This window comes from Zalophus californianus, chromosome 12 (assembly GCF_009762305.2).
Source record: "Zalophus californianus isolate mZalCal1 chromosome 12, mZalCal1.pri.v2, whole genome shotgun sequence".
Classification (NCBI taxonomy): Eukaryota; Metazoa; Chordata; class Mammalia; order Carnivora; family Otariidae; genus Zalophus; species Zalophus californianus.
Genome location: NC_045606.1, coordinates 33,710,232 through 33,731,673, shown reverse-complemented (window position 1 = coordinate 33,731,673; position 21,442 = coordinate 33,710,232). Strand labels below are relative to the sequence as shown.

Sequence of the window (21,442 nt, the reverse complement as noted above, 5' to 3'; positions counted from 1 at the left end):
GCGTCCTGCATCAGGCCCCTGCTCAGCAGGGGAGTCTGCTTCTCCCTCTCCCTCTGCCTCCCCCCAACCCGTTCCTGCTCGCTCTCTCTCTCTCTCTGTGAAATAAATAAATCAAATCTTTAAAAAAAAAAAAGAAATCTTAAACATCAGCTCTGTCCCAAGAGTATGACTCAACTGCAAAGCACAGGTTGAATTTTAATTAAGTCAAATGAGAAGGATATCATCATACTTTACAAACCACAATACTGTTGAAGGTGTCTTGAAAAAGATTTAAGGCAGATTCCTCTACCCATGATCAAAAACTAACAATTTATCACAAGTAGATGAGATGTACTCAATATTTTTAAGGATTTATGTTTTCTTCTTAAGGATGTGATAGTAAGAGGCAATAGATGTGATGTGGATGTGAAACCACCATATCACTGAGGCAAGTAGATTATAATAATGTATAAACACATGGGCCGGAGAAGTCAACAAACCCCAAGTATAAGAAACACAAAAAGAAAAAACATGAAGGCACATCAAAATCAAATTGCTTAAAGCCAGTGATAAAGAGAATACCTTAAAAAGGAGCCAGAAGGGATTTATCGTTCCAATTTTAGTATATGTGCTGCCGAAGTGAGCATGGAGCCAGAAGGGATTTAAAAGATAAGTATGAGAGTAAATATCTAGAAACTAAATGATAGAAAAGGAGAATTAGAAAGTATCTTGAACTAAATGAAAATAACACAAAATATCAAAATGGTAGCATACAGCTAAAGTAGTACGTCAACTGGAGAAAATCTATAGTACTAAATGCATATAGTAGAAAAGAAGAAAGGTCTCCAAGCAATGTGATTATACCTTAAAATACCAAAAAAAGAAGAGCAACTGAAACTCAAAATAAGGAGAAGAATGAAAATAATGAATAAATATCAGAATGTAAATACATGAGGGGCGCCTAGGTGGCTCAGTTGGTTAAGCTGACTGCCTTCAGCTCAGGTCATGATCCCGGAGTCCCAGGATAGAATCCTGCATCAGGCTCCCTGCTCAGTGGGGAGTCTGCTCCTCCCTCTGACCCTACCTCCTCTTGTGCTTTCTTTCTCACTCTCTCTCAAATAAATCAAATAAAATCTTTAAAAACAAACAAAAAGAATGTAAATACATGAAATAGAAAATAGAAAGCAATAAAGAAAATCAATGAAACCAAAAGCTGGTTGGTTCATTTTCAGAGAAGATTTTTTTAAAAAATAAATAAATAAACCTCTAGCCAGACTGATAAGGACAAAATGTAAAAAACAAATACTGCCAATATCCGAAATTGGAGAGGCGTGATATCACTAGGGACCGACGGATAATTACGAACAACTTTATGCAATAAATTCAGCAACTTATAAGAAACAAATTCCTTGAAGGACATAAACTACCAAAGCTCACTCCAGAAGAAACAGATAAACTAAGTAAGTCTGTGTCTATTAAAGAAATTAAATTTGTAGCCAAAAACCTTTCAACAAAGAAAAAGCGAGGGTTAGGCAACACTACTGGCAAAGTAAACCATACATTTAAGGAAGGAATAACACCCAATTCCACAGAAACTCTTCAAAAAAAAAAATTAAAGAGGCAAGAATACTTTCCAACTTATTATATGAAACCAGCATCATTTCAACCCTATAACCAGACAAAAATATTAGAAGAAAATTACAGACTGATTGCTCTCTATGAATACAGATGTAGAAATCATTGGCACACTTTTAATAAATTTAGTAGTATGTAAAAAGGATAATAAATCATGAAAAAGTAGAATTAATCCCAGGAAGGTGAGGTGGGCTTAACATTCAAAAATGTGTAGGTTACCATTTTAGGGGCGCCTGGGTGGCTCAGTTGGTTAAGCGTCTGACTCTTGATTTCACCTCAGGTCATATTTCAGGGTTGTGAGATCAAGCCCCACATTGGGCTCCATGCTGGGTGTGGAGCCTGCTTGAGATTCTCTCTCTCTCCCTCTCCCTTTGCCCCTCCCCCAACTCCCATTCACGAGCACTCTCTCTCTCTCTCTAAACACACACACACACACACACACACACACACACACACACACACACAATGTGTAGTGTACCATTTTAATAAAGAACGGTAGGCAGTCTCTAAAATGGTTCCCAGTGATGGCCACTTCCAGGTATTCACACTCTCATTTAGTCCTTGAATGTGGGCTACTTTTGGACTTGTATCCAATAAATAGGATATGACAGAAATCATGGAATATCACTTCAGAGAAATAATAATAAAAAGACTGGGCTTCTGTATAGGCACTCTTTCCCTCTCTCTTAGATCACTTAGCCCTAAGGAAGGCCAGCTGCTATGCCATGAGGCAGCCCTGTCAAGAGGCACATGTGCAGAAAGACTGGGGCCTGAAACCACCAACATGATCTGTGCTTTCAAGTACAACCACAGCTCTGGCCTACTCCTTGATCAAAACTTCAGAGAGACCCTGAGCCAGAGGCACCCAGAGGCACCCAGCTAAGGAGTACCTGAATTCTAGACCCACAGAAAATGTTAGAAAAACCATGTTTGCTCTTTCAAGATGTTAAGATTTGGGATAATTTGTTATGCAGCAATAAATAACTAATACATAGATATTTTTATCATATGATCATCTCAATAGACTCAGAAAAAGCATCTGACAAAATCCAGTACCCATTTATGATAAAAACTCAACCAATTAAAAATAGAAACACAGAATGGCTAAAATTAACAACACAAGAAACAACAGGTGTTGGCAAGGATATGGAGAAGAAGGAACTCTTGTGTACTGTTGGTGGGAATGCAGACTGGTGAAACCACTGTGGAAAACAGCATGAGGTTCCTCAAAAAGTTAAAAATAGGGCGCCTGGGTGGCTCAGTTGGTTAAGCAACTGCCTTTGGCTCAGGTCATGATCCTGGAGTCTGGGATCGAGTCCCGCATCGGGCTCCCTGCTCGGCAGGGAGTCTGCTTCTCCCTCTGACCCTCCCCCCTCTCATGTGCTCTCTCTCTCCATTCTCACTCTCTCAAATAAATAATAAATGAAATATTTTTTTTAAAAAGTTAAAAATAGAAATACCTTATGATCCAGCAATCACACTGCTGGGTATTTACCCAAAGAACACAAAAACACTAATTCAAAGGGATACATGGGCCCCTGTGTTTATAGCAGCACTATTTACAATAGCCAAGATATGGAAGCAGCCTAAATGTCCATCACCAGATGAATGGATAAAGAAGATGTGGTACATATATACAATGGAACATTACTCAGCCATAAAAAAGAATGAAATCTTGTCATGTTCAACAACATGGACAGAGCTAGAAAGTATAATACTAAATGAAATAAGTCAGAGAAAGACAAATACTGTATGATTTCACTCATATGTGGAATTTAAGAAATAAACAAGCAATGAAAAAAATAAGAGAGACAAATCAAGAAACAGACTCTTAACTATAGAGAACAAACTGATGGTTACCATAGGGGAGGTGGGTGGGGAGATGGGTGAAATAGGTGACGGGGAGTAAGGAGGGCACTTGTGGTGATGAGCACAGGTTGATGTAAAGAAGTGTTGAATTACTATACTGTACACTTGAACTAACATAACACTGTACGTTAACTAACTGAAATTAAAATAAAAAGTTTAGAAAAATAGAAGAAAACTTCCTCAAGCTGATTAAAAGGCATCTACAAAAAAAGTAGAGTGACATAAAAGTTAATGATGAGAAACTGAAAATCTTCTCCTACGAGCAAGAACAAATCAAGATGTCCACTCTAATCTGATTTAACATTGTATTATACATTCTAGACAATGCCACAAGGCAGGAGAAAAGAAATAATAAGCATCTACACTTGAAAGGAAGAAGTAAAGCCAATTTTATTCACAGAAGATATTATCATCCATGTAGAAAATCCAGTGAAATCTACAGAAAAAAAACCACTAGAATTAATAAATAAGTTATCAAGGGTGCAAGACAGAAGATCAATATACAAAAGCATTTCTATTTCTAGATACTAGCAACAAACAATTAGAAATTTAAATTTAAAAAACAATTTATAAAAAATGAATAAATGAAATAAAAAACAATTCACAACAGCTTTGAACAATGTTAAATATTTAGTGATAATTCTGACCAAATATATGTGCAAGATCTATACACAGGGACTACAAAAAACATGGCTGAGAGAAGTAAAACCTAAAGAAAAAAGAAAAAAAAAAAGGAAGAAACCAATTCATGGGTCTTTTCAATTTACTGTGACACTTTTGGGAAGAAGCTAATCTCTGTGTTTCAGCCATAAAATATTACTAGTTTCTTAATTTAAAAGAAGATTTACATACACATATATAAATCAAATGAGCTAATAAATGTATATAAAATGATAATATAAAAAGATGCATATGTGGACTGAATTGATACACGGATAATGGGAAAATGGTAATCATATCTGGACTACAACTCTATCCTTGCAAATAGCACCAGGAAGCAAAGCGCCACGGAACATCTCTTAGTTTTGCAAAGGAGAATATGAAGCTAACCTTACATTCCACTTAACCCTATATTCTATTTCTTATCCAAGGTCTTTAAACCGTCTTAGTAAAATATATTTTATCAGATAGAATACTGGTTTTTCTCTATATTTACAGGAAATATGTGTGAAAAACTTTTTCTAGATACATGGGGGAAATTTAACTATGCCGTATAAATTTGTAACACATGTACATCAGCAGAGCTACAGCAAAAAATATCAGCAAGGTCTAAATGACAAACGTCACAGCAACATGTCCGCAGAGGAAAAAAGAACTGTAAGGGCACCATCGAAGCGGAAAGAATGAACTTAATTCTTAACGAGTTCACAAAATCACATAAATCCATATAAACCTTTCATTTGCCGTTCTTTGTGCTAACAGTTCTGGCAAAACTAAGACTCGCAAGGTTATCTGTTAAGTTTTGGAGACAGCTGTACTCTAACTGGATATTTGGATAAATCCTCTAAATCTATACAATTTAAACAAGAGATATTCTTACGGAATGTACTGCTTATGTCTTTCCTCATGCTTTATATTAAGGGCCCTACATTTATATGTTCAGTCAGGTCGCCTCTCATTTCACAGACCTGACTATAGCACACTGATAATTGAAAAATCAGTGTGAACTATGCACTGTGGAAAACCAGCTTCTCTAGTGTTCTACCATTAAAGCAGAAGAGTGGCAGCCTTTTCCTAATTTTGAAGGGAAAGGGTATTTCAACAAAATTTCCTAAACTTTAAATATTTCCCACAAACATTCTTAAGCACTTCACATTTATCATTTTGCCCTCTACTAACAAACAACAAAATACATGCAGAAAGCTATCATTAACATAAAACAAACTTCTTGGAAATAGCATACTTATATGGAGACATGCGTATGGCTGTGATTTTCTTTGCTACATTCACAACATATTTCTTGCTAGTTAGCTCCTACTTCATATGATCATTTTTTAAAATGTATCTGTATGCCACAGTGGTTTGCAGAGTACCACGCTTTCCCCGGTACCAGCAGGAGAGCACATTTGAGACTCAGAATCTTCTTACCCAGTTCCATGCAGGCAACAAGGTTGTCCACATTACTGCACCCTTTTCCTCCCGAGCCTCGCTCAGTGCCTGGCCCACCAGAAAGCTCATTAAGGTTCTGTCAAATTAATGTATCAGATGTGAGAAAGTTCGTTCAAATAAGCAGTCTTCTTGCTGTTGCTAAAAGGACTGGAGCTCTGAAACATTTCTTATCCAAAAGCCCATTGTCCAAAAGACAGTGGTCTTGGGGCACCTGGGTGGCTCAGTCATTAAGCCTCTGCCTTCGGCTCAGGTCATGATCCCAGGGTCCTGGGATCGAGCCCCGCATCCGGCTCCCTGCTCCGCGGGGAGCCTGCTTCTCCCTCCCCCACTCCTCCTGCTTGTGTTCCCTTTCTTGCTGTGTCTCTCTCTGTCAAATAAATAAATAAAATCTTAAAAAAAAAAAAGACAGCAGTCTTGACACAAAAAATAATAAACATACATATCTGTGCATAAAATACTAGCAACAAAAGTTTTTTGTGGTTGTCTTTTTTTTTTTAAACGACAAGCTCCTTGTGATAGGCAGAATTCTAAAATGACACCTCATGTTCCTCGCCTTTGGAAGGCAGGGATGCTCAGGACTATACCCCAACGCAAATTTCTCCCCTTTGAATAATCCCCTCCCCTTTGAGTGTGAATACGATGAGGTATCACTCCCATGATTATATTCTGTGACGTGGCAAATGGGTGATTATCCTGAGTAGGCCTGACCCAACCAAGGCGAGCTCTTTAAAAGCAGAGCGTTTCCTTCAGCTAGTTGCAGGAAAAAAGGAGAGATGTGATCTGGGTAGCCTGGAAGAAAGCAAACATGTCATGCTGTGAACTAAAATGGGGGCCACATGGCACAGCACTGGGCGAGCTGAGAGTGCTTACTGGGTGACAGCTAGCAGGAAAATGGGGACGCTGGTCCTTTTGCAACCACAAGAAAATTATTTCTGCCAACAACCAGTGAGTTGCTCAAGAGGATCCTGAGCCCCAGGTAAGAACCACAACCATGTCCAACATCTTGATTTCGAGTGAGCCTAAGGGCAGAGGAACCAGCTGTGCTGTGCCTGAACTGCTACAGAAGCGGAGCTAAGAAGCTAGTAAGTTTGTGGTAATAAGTTACACAGCAATAGAAAACTAATACGTTCACTTTACTGGAATTGCTTGAAGTACTTGGACATTTGAGCAAAATGTTCTTAGGAACATGTTGCAGGTACCACTTTCTGAATTTGATATACTACTGTATCTGATCCAGGAAAACGTCAGTGATGAATCTTAGGACCATTATCAATAAATGACCATATATTGAGAGCTTTCTCCATCAGCATTATAAAGCCCACAAACAAGTTCTCTACATAATTAAGGTTATACACAATTAATGCTGGTCCCCACATTGCCTGGGGTTTATGTGAATAATACCTTTATCAGCACCTGCTTTGTGCATGTACCTTCATCCAGGAAAGTAATCTATACTTGAATTTTCCACACAGGACAGAATGACTGTTCTGGAAAAGTTTCAAGTTTCCAATATTTGGGACAAACAACTTAAACATGATCTAGCCAACTCTGTTAACCACAAGCAGAACAGAAAGAAGCATCCAGGCCCTTCATAAAGATACAGGGAGCCAGCCTTGTTGACCTCATGAGCTTGTCAGGCAACTCACCCTGCAGACCCCAAAAAGACGGAGGGGTTGGGTCCAGAGAAAGATACGGGCCAGATGAAGAAAGAATAGTACTCATTCTCCCAAGAAAGCTGCAATTTCTGGCAGCCCGAAGAATAAATTTATTGAAGAACCCAGGGCACACGAAGAGAAGAGTAAGCACACTGGAGTCCTAGCAATGAAAGAGGGTTCTAGAAGTCAGGTTATCCACTGGCGCTACTCCCCAGTGCCCAAGTCTTCATCTGATTCCTTCTATCAGCCTGCTAGCAAACTATTAAATAAACATTCCCCCTACCCAAATAGAATCTCTTTCTTCCCACAACAAAATGCTTATGCTCAGTGCAGTAGAAAGTCTTGAAGACACATAAAATCTGATACTATAACAAAACTAAAGGACAGAAGCATGATATGTCAAACTGGGAAAAATCAATGGGAACCCATAACCTCAAAAAGGCAGACTTTTCCAACCACCAAACAGTAGCTCTTAGATGCATTACTAACTTTCATGTGTACCTCTAGAGTCCAGATTTTGGTCTATGTTCCAATTCTCCACTATGAAAAAAGAGGAATCCTTGAAAGGTAATCTGATTCCAGTTCACGAGGCAGAAAACACAAAACAGCTGTGAAATATCCAGCTGTTACCAGAAAACTAGGCTCTTTTAAAAAAAATGTCAGGGGGCAATGCTAGAAGGGACAAAGGAGTCTGCCTACAGGGATTCCTAATAGCCAAACTGTAATTATGTATTTAGGCATCGCAAGGAAAATAAAATTACAGTTAAATGGAACAAGTTGAATTAGGGAAAGACCATTATGATTTAAAAAGAGAAAAGTTAATATAAAGGGCAAAAGGCAGTTACAAAATAAAAAAAGCATGAACATAATAGGATATGGTTGGTTTTAATCCATGGAACTGCATTAAATAAGGAGGAAGGCAACTAGTGCTAGAAAAAGTAGGAACTGTACCCAAAGCAGGAATGGCTGGTCAGGGCCTTAAGAGAGCCTACGCAGCACAAGGGTAGGAAGGGCAGCCACAAGAACACGCTCTAATACCAGGGCAGGTCAATATAACACAGTAACAGACTGAAGAGTATGCCATGTTGCCTGAGCAATGTTTTACAAAGAACATGCCCAGTGGAGAGAAACCAGATCGCAAAGAAAACTTCTATGAAACCAAGGCGGGAGGCTTTTTTTGGAAATGAGTTAAATTTTAATAACTAAGTGAAATTTAACCCTTAAAAAAAAACCCAACTGACTGCTTACCAGTGACGCAGATCTGAATCACTGTGGAAAAAGCAACCAAGACCCCAACAGTCAACAACTCAGATCCTGTAAGCCCAGCTGTTCTGAGAAGACACTGGTTTGTGGATCTGTAAAGATTACACGACCCCAAGAAGATTCAAAAAGTATTACTGAAACCCCTGCAAATAATTTAAATAAGTAGATCTATAACCCTAGGAAGGTATACAAAGACACACAGAAATAATAATAAACTTAATTAAACCTACAACGTTGGTGTTTTAAATAGGATGAGTCTAAGTACAGTAATATAATTTGCAATAATCATATTTGTGCTTGTTTTCTTTATTTGTGTCATCTTCAATTTCCTTCATTAATGTCTTGTTTTTAGAGTATAGGTCTTTCACCTCCTTGGTTAAATTTATTCCTAGCTGTTTTATTCTTTTTTGATGCAAATATAAATGGAACTGTTTTCTTAAATACTCTTTCCGATAGTTATTAGTGTATAGAAACACATTTCTGTGTGTTGATTTTGTATCCTGCAAATTTAATAAATTCATTTTTTAGTTTTAATAGATTTTTGGTGGAAGGTTTAGGATTTTCAATAAGTAGTATCATGTCATCTGCAAATAGTGACAGTTTTACTTCTTCCTTTCCAATTTGGATGTGTTTTATTTCTTTTTCTTGCATAACTGCTATAGCCAGGACTTCCAATACTATGTTAAATAAAAGTGGCAAGAGTGGGCATCCTTGTCTTGTTTCTGATCTTAAAGGAAAATCTTTCAGCTTTTCACCACTGAGTATGATGTTAGCTGTGGGTCTGTCATGTATAGCTTTTATTATGCTGAGGTATATTCTATGCCCACTTTGTTGAGAGTTTTTATCTTGTGGGTGTGGAATTTTGTCAAATGCTTTTCCTGCAGCCGCTGAGATGATCATATGATTTTTATCCTTTGTTTTGTTAATGCAACAGATCTGTTTCAACAGGCAAGAACAAAAGTGGAAACAAATGGGAGTATATCAAACTAAAAAGCCTTTGCCCATTGAAGGAAACCATCAACAAACAAAAAGGCAACCTACTAAATGGGAGAAGATATTTGCAAGTGATATATCCAATAAGAGGTTCAATCCAAAATATATCTCTATAGAATTCATACAACTCAATAAAAAAAAAATCTGAATAAAACATGGGTAGAAGACCTGAATAAACACTTTTCTAAAGAAGACATAGAAATGGTCCACAGATACATGAAAATGCAAATCAAAATCACAATGAGATATCACCTCCCCCCATCAGAAAGGCTAGTATATTAAAAAGACAAGAAATAACAAGTATTGGTGAGGATGTGTAGAAAAGGGAATTCTCATGCACTGTAGGTGGAAACGTAAATTTATGAAGCCACCATGGAAAACAGTTTGGAGGTACCTTAAAAAATTAAAAATAGAAATACCATATGATCCAGCAATTCCACTTCTAGGTATTAATCCAAAGAAAACAAAAACACTGATCCGAAAAGACATCTGCACACCATTACATCAAAGCATTATTTAGCCAAGAGAGGGAAGCAACCTAAATGCCCATCAACAGATAAGTGAATAAAAAAGGTGTTTTATAGATATAGTGCATATAAATATTATGGAATATTACTCAGCCATATAAAAGAATGAAATCTTGGGGCACCTGGGTGGCTCAGTCGTTAAGCGTCTGCCTTCGCCTCAGGTCATGATCCCAGGGTCCTGGAATCGAACCCCACATCAGGCTCCCTGCTCAGCGGGAAGCCTGCTTCTCCCTCCCCCCCTCCCCCTGCTTGTGTTCCCTCTCTCGCTGTGTCTCTCTCTGTCAAATAAATAAATAAAATCTTAAAAAAAAAAGAATCAAATCTTGCCATTTGCAACATGAGTGGACCTAGAGGATATGATGCTAAGTGAAATTCAGACAGACAAAGACAAACACTGTATGTTTTCACTTATATGTGGAATCTAAAAAACAAAACAAACAAATGAAACAGAAACAGATTCATAGATACAAAAAACAAACTGATGGTTGCCAGAGGGAAGGTGTTGGGGGGATGGATGAAATAGGTAAAGGGAACTAAAAGGTACAATCTTTCAGTTATAAAATAAATAAGACATGGAGATGTTCAGCATAGGGAATATAGTCAATAATATTGTATCAACTTTGTATGGTGACAGATGGTAACTAGACTATTATGGTGACCATTCTGTAGTATATATGAATATCAAATCACTCTATCATACACCTGAAACTAATACAATATTACATGCCAATTATTCTTCAATTTAAAAAAAGACTTTTCTCAAAAATTATCTTTGCTCAGAAGCCTTTGTTGATTAAATCCCACTCACCACTTAGTTTGCTCCAATATTTTGTGTACCTGGGACTATATTCTTTTTGTGATACTTTAACCTCAACAACTTGACTGTCTCCTCCAGTTGGCAAAGACGGTGTTTTCTATTTATTTTATAGCAACCCTCCCCCCACCCCCCCGGCCAAGAGCACCTTCTCCTTCAAATCTCCACTTGAAGGGTCTAGCAAAGGTTTTGACTAATTTACAGAAAGTAAGGGCTTTACACATAGATTTAGAGTGGTTTTCTCAAATGATAGGGTCAGAAGAAAACACCTTTGGTACCTCTTCCCAAAGCCAATCACAGGAAATAGCTGGGCTATCAGTACTGCCTGAAAATAATAGACATTCCAATATTAACAGGAATAAGGCTGTGTCTTTTTATGACTGCACTTTTGTTCCTTGTGCCTGTCGTTTGGAAACTAAAGTGATAAAATTTATATAAGCAGGGATGTCTCATGGTACTTGAAGGCAGATAAAAAAGAAGCAATCATCACAAATACCAAAATAAACTTCTGGAGTTTTTTTTTCCAGTAAATTCAATAGAACCTAGAATTCAAACAAGGTTAGAGATGCACCCACAAATTTGGGTGTTCATCTGAATCAATTATTTTGGTTCACTCATCATTAACAGGAGTCTGTACATTAGCTGGTGGACTCAAAACTCAGTAAAAGTTGTTAGATATTCAAGTAGTGTTGGAGGCTCCAAAAGTCACAGTTTGACCCACGATTTTAGCTTGGAGCTATGTAAAATCCAGACAATTGTCTACCAAACTCACAGCAGTGGATTTGAAAGAGCACAACTTAATTCAGTTAAGGTTGGCATTCATTTCAAGTGAATCCATTCAAGGTGAAAATTATCCCTTTGAATCAACCATTTTCTGGTGATCGACATTTTACTGAGTTCATGGCGTGATCTTCCCCACTTCTTCACCCCACACTCTTCATGAAGACAGACACCAGGGAAAGAACTGGCTTAAAGGACTCTACAATGACCCACAGCAAATATGCATCATGAGTCAGGCAGTAAGCTAAGTCATGGTCTTTTGACATTCATGGAAGAAAGATCCATGACCCGTCCAATACAAAGCTAGCGAATATAATTAGGCAAAAATCTTGATACTGCAACAACTCTTATGTTTGTTTTCCCCCTCATCCATTACCCTGTGAGGGTCTGATAGGTTTCTCCTACTCAGTGTCTCCTCTCAGAATCTGCTCCCAATAAAAAAAAAACCCATCATCAGTCATCTACAAGCTTCTGAACACTTAAATCAGAATGTAACCTCTCCCAGAATTATTTGAACTTTAAGCATTATAGAATAAAAAGCTTCGTTCCTTTTAAAAAGAATTTCAGGTATGGGTGCGTAGGTGGGCAAGGTATTCTGGTGGGGGTGGGGGTGCGGGGTGGGGGTGAGGGGGTGGAGTAGGAGGAATTCCTAATGCTTCTGGCATCATAACCCATGACAGCTACCTTCATCCCTAACCTCAACTTGCAAGATCTAAAAGTATGCTCCCTCTCTTTGTGGTCTTTTTCTTGTGTGTGTGCATGTGCGTGTGCATGCGTGCAAAGGTGGCAGTGTGAATGGTTACACGGAGCAAAGATATGGGATGTGTTATCTCTATGTACAAAAAGGGATATATGCATGGGTGTATTTTTACTTACAGCTATGTTTTACCGGAACCAAGATCTTTTTGTTTGTTTAAAAGATTTTATTTATTTATTTGACAGAGACACAGCGAGAGAGGGAACACAAGCAGGGGGAATGGGAGAGGGAGAAGCAGGCTTCCCACTGAGCAGGGAGCCCGACACGGGGCTCGAACCCAGGACCCTGGGATCATGACCAGAGCCGAAGGCAGACGCCCAACAACTGAGCCACCCAGGCACCCCTGGAACCAAGATCTTGGCTAAAATCACCTTCAGAACATTAGCTAACATCCAGGCAAAGCCTCCTGTCCGCATACGTCACGTAAGTGACTAAGAACAAGTCACTTACACTCTCTGCGTCTCAGTCTTCTCATCTGTAAAATGAGAGAGCTGGAGTAAATAGCTCTTAAGATCTTTTACAGCTCGACTCTCCTATTATGAACCTGAGGCAGCAGCTGACAGCCGGTAAATGATTTTAAATAGATCAACTACATAAGGCCAGACACGTAACCTCACTTCCTTGTGCTTCCTTTTACATCCCGTTTCCCTTAGGATTTTAGGTTTAGGAGGAAGGCAGACAGGTTCACACCATGAGCACCTCCTGACCTCTCCAGGAACCGTGAGTCTACCTTAGCTCCAAAAGCCCGGCACTGTGACGGCACCCTGCGCCTTCTGGCCGACAAATCATCTGCGAGCTGCGTGCGCAGTGGTCACATTGTAGGACGTGTGGCAACGTCGGATCTGTTGACTAAACGCCAGTCGTGTCCTTATGTCACTGCCACTGTCACAGCCAAAAATGCCCTCGCAAAACCACTAGGGCATTTTTAGATTGTACTTCATCATCTGTCACTTAAATAAATGCTGTCTTGCATGCTTTCATATAAGCCGCTGTGGAATTTGCTGGCATGTGTTCAGTTTGTTTTGCTGGGATGGGAGGAGGTTTTTGTTTTGCTCTGCTTCTCATGTGTTCCTTGTATTTCTATGACCCAACTGGAAACACCTTGAACACAGAAATCACGATCTTCCATTTCTTTAATATTCCGGAAAGCCCAAAAGATGGCATGAAATGGGTGTTCTGTTAATATTTACTCAAAGATGGACTGTTTTCCTTATTATGAGTCTTTCCCTTTAACAAAAGAGGCCATGAAAACAGTTGGTCCTCCCTACCTAACAATGCGGCACCTTCTGAGTCCAGATCTTTTCCAGTCAATGGAAAGGCTTTCCCAGCTGTTCCTGCTCACCAGAATCCCAAGTCTATTGCTGGGTTTCATTTAAAAATGCTTATTTTTCTACTGACTGGTTTCTTCGGGGTCTGGCCTAATTTCATTTAAACCCTGAATCCACTTACTGGCTACCAGACACAGGTGAATGGAGAAGTCCTGACGACACTCGAATCCTTTATGACACTTCAGTGACCATAGGTTTGTTACAGCCCTCACTGGGCTTCAGTGCTCTACCACCAAGGGGCTTGATGATTGTTTGTCTAGTTTTATTATGAAATATTTTGGTGGTCTTCTCAGCAGCTTGAACGCTAATATACGTTGCTAAAATAATTTTATTCAGTTCCTTTCCCTTCTGTTATAATTATACTCTTGAGGGGGACCTGGGTGGCACAGTTGGTTGAGCAGCTGACTCTTGGTTTCCGCTCCGGTCATGATCTCAGGGCCGTGGGATCGAGCCCTGCATCCCGCATCAGCATGAAATGGGTGTTTCTCTCTCTCTCTCCCTCTGCCCCTCCCCCCGCTTGAGCACGCCCATGCTCCCTCTCTTGAAATAAATATTGATTTTAGATATACGTGATAGTTTGCTTACAGGTTCGTGTAAACAGATGCTTCTACTCACTGACCTCTATGTTCTTTATTTCACCCAAATCACAATGATAAATTTAACACAACGTTTGATGAACACACACCATAAATTATAAAAATGCCCTATTGTTAGTTGTGGCCTACATAGAATTTTTGGAACGCAGCTATCTTTGGAAATAAGGATTTCATCCGGAATATTCTCTAACCCCTTTCTGCTGTGGACCAGCGGTGCTGGCAACACCTGGGATCTCAATGCCACCCCATGCCCCCCTCAAGTCCTACTGAGTCAGAGCCTGCATTTGAACACGATCCCTAGGGGATTTGTGTGCACGTTAAGAATTGCAGTGCCCTACACCATATAATGATAGATTCTGCTGGTATGGCCAAATAAGAGATTGAGATTGTGCGAGAGGTCAAGAGTTTAAGAGGCAAAATTTGTTTCAAACTCTGGGTACTATATGAGTGATAATCATTTCAATATTCCTTGGGCAACATTTTTACTCAAACTTCCCACAAAAGGTCATGTCAATTTCATATAATTTTTAATATAATTTTTAAATATTCTGAAGTAAAATTGTCCAACAAGGTATACCCAAGATACTTATGAATTTTTTTAAAGCAATGGGATCAGAGTAAGTGAAAAACAGAGAAAAAAGAATATACATGAGTCACAACCACATCTGTACCATTTGTAGAAATTTGTGGATTTCTGTGTTTCTAATACAGAAGCATTGTTTTGCCATTGACTACCAGATCTATGACAAAAATTACCACAAAATTATTCTAAGGAAATTTGGACCCAAAATCTTGCTTTGCTCTTTAATTACCAGAGTTTATTTGGTAGCTTTGGGAAAAAATAATAATAATAAAAAAATAGAAGGAAGTCACTTTAGGACCTAGAAACAAGAGTTTAAAAGGAACTTACATTTGTGAAGTATATCATGTATCCTAAAACAAGTCCTCCCCTGGAGAGGAGAAAAAAAAAAAAAAGCCCTTTGCCTACCTGGCATAACTGAATATGTCCCATCCTAGATTGGATAAGGGACAAGAACCCCTATTTACAAATAGAAGGACATGGCAATTCTGTGGAAGTCTGGGTGGCTTTCAGTCACTGTTTCCACTAAAAACACACTCTATATCCCAAAAAGGTCAAGAGGAGAAAGAAGATATGTGAATTTTCTCTCACTTGGCATCCATAATTATATACTGGCTAAAACTCCATCATGGAAAAAAGAGTCAAGAGTGTAGCATTCATATCATATGGCCAAATGAATATATAGTGTTGGGAGACGAAATATTACAATTGACATCTGTTATTACCTACCCTCTCCCATTTATAGCCAGAGGGCTCAGAAATGGGGCACACGAAATGAGAATCCCCCCACAGGAAGTAAGAGAGTGGCTTTGTTGAGATTCCACAAAGCAAAAGCCTATTCAACGTACAAAATTCTCACAGCTGCAGTGAGGAACTGGAATACCCATTCTCGACAAAACAGAGACTCAGGCTACACAAAGTGGCTCACAACATGGCTAATTAGTTTCTTCATCAAGACACTATTCCCTTAAAGCTCTTATCCTAGAAAAGAAAAAGTCTGTTCCTGCAAATAAGAACCTTTTTCCCCTCTCTCACAAAATTTACAGGTTTAAATATAGTTATTCTTTTTATTCCTAACCTGAGAAAGGGAAACCAGAGTGTTTTCAAAGGACCCCACGCCATGCAGAGGTGTGAAATAAACCTAGCAAGAAGGACTGACTAATATAACCTACAGCGATTTTAAAATGTCTACCATGCCAGAAGTACTTATAATCAATAAACAGATCAGGCTGAACTCCAGATTCACGGCTGTTTGAAATCATGAACATGGTCCAGGGTGCTTTCTACCTGTATACACAGGCTTACTGTTTGAGGCGGTTTTTTTTCAGTTTTTGGTTTTTTTAACATCACAAGGACCAGAGAAGCTGTCATCTGTCTCAAAGGCTGTGCAAACGATAGTCTTAGATACCTTCTGAATTGTTTTGTTTCTCTTCTGAATTTCATTGCACCACCCATAGCTTCTTTGTACTAAACCAGGCTAGTTCTTCCTTCATGTTTATACCTTTCAAATATCTGTAGCTCACTATTCTGTCCCTCATGTAAGATCAAGCATCCAGAAGGCATAATAACATTAAAAATGGAAACTGAAAAAAGACACTACTGGAGGTACTGACTGATCCATTAGGGCCTGAATTTCTTTCCCCTGGTAACCATATGAACAGCATTTAAAAATAAAGATTATAAATATCTTTAAATTCCTTTCCTGAAGGAGAAATAAAATTGTGTACTATCTTTTTACTCTGAAACAGATGGTTATATAAATAAGCACAACTTCTATCTCGTCACCTACAATAACTATCCTTTTAATAAAATTTAGATGTATTATTAATGCTTAAATAATTTAGTGACTAATGTCAAGAGTGATGCTATAAAGTTTAAAAGTTTAATGTTTTTATTCTAATAAAATAAATCGAGATACAAACCTGACCAAAGAATTCAGAAAAATACAGGGCATCACTCAATATAGGGTTGATTTTGAAGCTCTTAAAATTTTCAGAGAATCATATATGGGTCACTAACCACACAGAGCTTATGAAGAGAAACACAGGGAACAATGAACCTTTGGGGAAAAAATGGAAGTCTCTTTCAATGCAGGTTTGACAATTGGTCCATCTATTGTAAAGAGCTAAAATTTCAGCAATAATAAATTTGACAGCAATCCATTAATAATAAAGTCCTCGCTGATTTCATGAGGGCTGGTTCTGTCAACCTTTCCTATGACTGAGAAAAGTCAATAGTGAATCCGGACGGAGATCGTCAAGGTGAACAGAGCAGAGCAGCGGGGTACACATAATCCTGCTGCTCATCTGCCACCTGAAAATAAGCCTCAGTGCTTCCAGGAACATTTCACTGTCCTCTTTGTACTTTAGCAAGATCTCATTTAGCTGAGGAAGAAGCCGCTGGGGCAAACTTCTATCAGCGGGGCAGAGGAGGAAGTTTACAGAACATATACCCTTCCAAAGCCTACCACATGATACATGGAAGACCGGAACACTCTTTCAAATCCTCTTTTTATCCCCTCAAACACAATAACGCTAAGACTTGTCATATATGCTCAATAAACAAGCAAACTGAAAAAGGATTAAACTTGGGCAAGATAAATTCAAGTTGAAAGAAAAGAGAGATGGAAATGAAGGATTTTTAGATACCAATGATAATGATGATGGTTCTTACAGAGCTCTTATTATGTAACAGCTACTTTGAAAAATGCTTTATAAGTAATTTCTTAATCTCTACAATGGCGCCATGAGGTAGGATTATTATTCTGAGTTTACAGATGTTTAAATTGAGGCACACAAGAACTAAGTAGCATGTCCAAGACGACACAGAGAGTAAGCAGAGGGAACGAGATTTATTCCAAGACTCTGACTACAAAGCCCAAGCTCTTGACCACTGGGATGTCTTCCTTACATGTTCCCTGGGATTTATATTTCAAGAGAAATAAGCAAAGGCCAGACCTATCCGCAACACTTCTCTCATTCTCTCTTCTCCTGATGCAAAAGAAGGCACTTTTAAAGCTGAGTGAAGTAAGTGCTTTGTGGTCTAAGGTTTTCTCATCCATCCTCCCTTCATCCCTTGCTACTTCCACCACCTAAACTGAATATGCCTTTGACTGACCTGATTCTGAATCAGCCTCATATCAAAAGTTAAGGCTGAACAGCAAAGTAGTTAGGGTGGGCAGAAAGCATTAAAATCATTAAAAAGGACAGGCTGATGGGAAGATGGAATGACTCAGGCATGAGGCACTACCACGCTGAATCTTCCTTTCCCATATATGTTTGTGTTTCCTGAATAGTGTGGACATAAACCGCTGACTGATCCCATCCAAGAATCATCAAATCAGTCGATGGCAGATAAATGGATACCTCTGGGAGCCTTAACCTGGCTTTCTAAAAAGGATTCACTACCAGAAAAACCATCTGGATTTAAGATAAACAGTATCACGAAGAAATCTGAGAAAGAGAATGCTATATTGATGAAACCAGGCTTACCTCATCCAAAGGAAACGGGCTTAATGTGGCAAAAAGCTTATACCCTCTCCTATTCCTCTCTGCCCAACTCAGAAGATAACATGAGGTTTTCAGGTTGAGCGTTCACTGAAAACAGCAGTGGGGAGTGAAGGAGGATTTGCAGTGGATATCAGGAGACTGAGTAAAGTCTCCCTCTCCCACTGGCTGAACCAATGGTGATGAGCCAAGTAGACAATACACTTGCTGAAGAACCTGCCAATTCTAAGAGTCTGCAGGAGGACCTCAACACGATCAGATAGAGTAAGGGAACTGAAGCAGAGGGGGTGAAATTCAAATGTTAATAATGACAAAAGCCACAGTCCAGCCTTCCACTGAATATTTCAGCTGACTGTTGCTCTCTCACACCAAAGAACTGACATGAAAATCTAAGTAGACCAATTATCAGGCATGTAGAGAATCCAAGTGTAATATATCCATAGATTATTCCCTCAGTGCATTTCTATTCTGCATTTCCTGCCCCTCCCTACAAGTTTTGAGTTTTAGTATCTCTAAATTATCTATTATGGTGCCCATATGGTAACTTGATTCATTGAAAGCATATAAGGGGGAATTCTGGTGTTTTTCCATATAAAGATCAAAGCTTATACTGGGGCGCATGGGTGGCTCAGTCAGTTAAGTGTCTGACTCTTGATTTCGGCTCAGGTCATGATCTCAGGGTTGAGATCGAGCCCTGCATGGGGCTCCACGCCCAGCATGGAGCCTGCTTAACGTTTGCTCTCTGCCCCTCCCCCCCCAGAAAAAAATCAAAGCATATATTTAAAAAGTAATGAAATTCTGGTACATGCTACAACACAGATGAACCCTGGAAAACATGCTAAGTGAAACTGACCAAACACAAAAGGATTAACGCTGTATGATTCCACTTGATGAGGCAAATCATAGACACAGAAAGTAAACTAGAGATTACCAGGGACCAGGGGGAGGGAAAATGGGGAGTTATTATTTAATGGGTACAGAGTTTTTCTATCTGAATGATGGGAAAAGTTTTGGAAATGGATAGCAGTGATAGTAGCAATATCTTGTGAAAGTACTTACCGCCAATGAATTGTACACTTAAAAATGATTAAAGAGGTGAGTTTTGCGGTAAGTATATTTTATAACACAATTAAAAAATGAAAAAAGTACTGCAATTGTCGCAAATGAAAGAAACCTACTCCAAAATTTCTCCTGGAAATATCTTAAAAAGTACAGTACATGGTAAGTTCCATGAGGATAGGCCCCAGATCATTTTGACTCACTGTTACAGAGCAGTTACACCATTACACAGTAGACTCTCCATAAATGTTTGTTTAATAAATGATTAAAAGAAAATAGGAGTCTCCTAGAGAGAAAATATAATATTTAAAAAGCATCAAATTTACTTATTCATAAGAAAGAATAAGGAGCATATTCCAGAGAAAAATACCAATGCTACTCTATCTAAGCTCCTTCAGGGAAGGGAGTGTTATCACTTCATCGTACTTCCTCACAGCAAGTCTTACAATGTCTTACACATAGTAGATGGCTAATAAACGTTTGCAGAACGAGGAATTAAAAAGTGTGTAGATTGTGGGCACCTGGGTGGCTCAGTCGGTTAAGTGTCTGCCTTCAGCTCAGGTCATGATCCCAGGGTCTAAGGATCGAGCCCTGCATCAGGCTCCCTGCTCAGTGGGGAGTCTGCTTCTCCTTCTCCCTCTACTACTCCCCTGCTTGTGCTCTCTCTTTCTCTCTCTCTCAAATAAATAACTGAAATCTTTTTTTAAAAAAAGTATATGATTGTAAAATCAATGTCATATAACTGCTCTACTCGTCCCCTTTTTAAAAATTACTTCTTGCAAATGTACAATTCCTTCTGTCATAGGGCGAAAAAATAAACCTCACAGCTTATACAAAGTGAAGGTAAAAATATAAATAGCTAGAACATATCACTCTCAGAAAAAACAAACAAACAAACACAGAGTACATCATCTTCTGAACAGAAAAAAAAAGTTTTTTTCAGAAAAAAACAACTGAAGTATGGAAAAGAACAGCTTATAGTTCATGTTGACTTTTTAGAAAGTAGTAAGTGATTAAAATAAAACTTGAATTCTCTTTGGAAGAAAATCCAAATATTCATTCCCCAAAATCAATGTCCCACCTTTGTAATCAAGAGTTGAGTAAACACAGAAGGATATTCAAGGCTCCTAAGTGGCCCCCCCCTCAAAAATTTATCTCACTTGTCTATCAAGTAATCATGTGTTCTTTTTTAAAAATACTAATGTCACAAAATTATACACAACTCGCTTATGACCAACATGCTACAGCAAGTTACCGATGATTTTCTCAACAGATATTCACCATCTGCATCATTTATTTACATTTTACGTGATTTGCTGAGTTACAGTATATGTAAGTAGAATATTTTTAAAGCAAAAAATCAAATGCTGACACCCTGGATATTCAGCACCTATATAGTAGATGGATCCTAATAAATCCACCAGGACCATGTAATATAGTAGCCTCACTTTAATAATATTAAAACATGTTCTGCAACTTCAGCTGTCCCCCACCCCCAATACTGTGTGCCAATTAACAAAGGAAATAGAAATGCCACCCCTGTAGATACCAAGGTTTACATCTCTGTCTCTCAATTGTTATCCTCAGCACAAGCAGGTAAGCAGCATTCTGGAGTAGCCTGTCTGCTAGCCCAGTCCTTCATGCATGCCGGGTTCTCCATTAGAATCCAAAACGCTCCCTGTCCACTATTAGAGCCAGCACTTCAAGCAGAACTGCATGAAGGATTATCACTTCCGTACATGAAAGCATAACCACTCCAGGTGTAATGATGCAAAATACCAGCACACTGACTTCTGCCAGAAAGCACAGACTTAAAACAGGTACGTTTCTGCACTCTAGAAGGGAAGGGGGTGGAAGGAGCAAGGAGGAAACCCCACAGCCCTAATACATTAGAGATGCTTATTCCACTCAGATCCAATCCAGCTAATTCATGGACATCAGTTTACCCAAATGAAAGAAGTGGTCTCCCGTCCTTCACTGGCTTGACTCAGA

General features: G+C 38.9%; 1 protein-coding gene across 5 annotated transcripts in view; it reads right to left on the bottom strand.

Moving 5' to 3' along the window:
• Positions 1–21,442, bottom strand: part of CDK14 (cyclin dependent kinase 14) — a 547,481-nt gene that overhangs the window by 417,811 nt on the left and 108,228 nt on the right. Inside the window, exon 2 of one of the 5 annotated variants that reach the window (XM_027573641.2) lies at positions 562–610. The exons of 3 other annotated variants lie outside the window; for them this stretch is intronic. The gene's annotated coding sequence lies outside the window, so the exon portion shown is untranslated. Of the gene's footprint in view, positions 1–561; positions 611–21,396; positions 21,432–21,442 lie in introns of those variants that run through there. One more of the 5 variants, XM_027573642.2, reaches the window with a different exon arrangement.